The sequence below is a fragment of the Ixodes scapularis genome, unplaced genomic scaffold (genome assembly GCF_016920785.2).
Source record: "Ixodes scapularis isolate PalLabHiFi unplaced genomic scaffold, ASM1692078v2 PGA_scaffold5__190_contigs__length_132052651, whole genome shotgun sequence".
In the NCBI taxonomy this organism is placed as follows: domain Eukaryota; kingdom Metazoa; phylum Arthropoda; class Arachnida; order Ixodida; family Ixodidae; genus Ixodes; species Ixodes scapularis.
Window position 1 is genome coordinate 99,077,561 of NW_024609880.1, and position 626 is coordinate 99,078,186.

Sequence of the window (626 nt, forward strand, 5' to 3'; positions counted from 1 at the left end):
AGTATTTGTAAGGATGCTATTATCCCATTCTTTCTTGTGCACCCGGGGGTCCACCCCTGTCAAATTGCCCTCCGAGAACGGAGGAGGGAGGGGTCGACTTTGTTTGGGGGGGGGGGGGGGGGGGGGGGCGGCCGCCCCCGTCGCCCCCCCACCCCCTTGAATCCGCCCGTGATTATAACTGTCACCGTGTCTTTTGTATGATTAATGAGCAGCGTGACTGCGTTTTTTATGGTTCCTACCTGTGACGTCATGAGTAAGATTATCAAAATGTACGACAAGCTCGGTGGCATGTGTGGCAAGCACGGCGGAAGATTGGAATCATCGTGTTCATAAAACTAACACCGTCAACATTGATAGTCAGACGTACACCCCCTTAGGGGGTGGGTGAGGAAATCACTGGAGTACACTTTTTTGACGGATCTGTGAGCCGTTCACGGACCACGCCGCCAGTTGGCTCCTGGGGAGGTGGATTTCAATCGGTGTATCCGCCTGAAAAGAGCTCGTCTTGAGAAAGATGAGTGTATTATTTTAACTACGCTTATTTTAGACAAATGAATCTATCAAAGCTCACCTCTCACTGCATTGTACGGTTGTACATATAGACCAGTGGCGTAGCCGGGATTTTA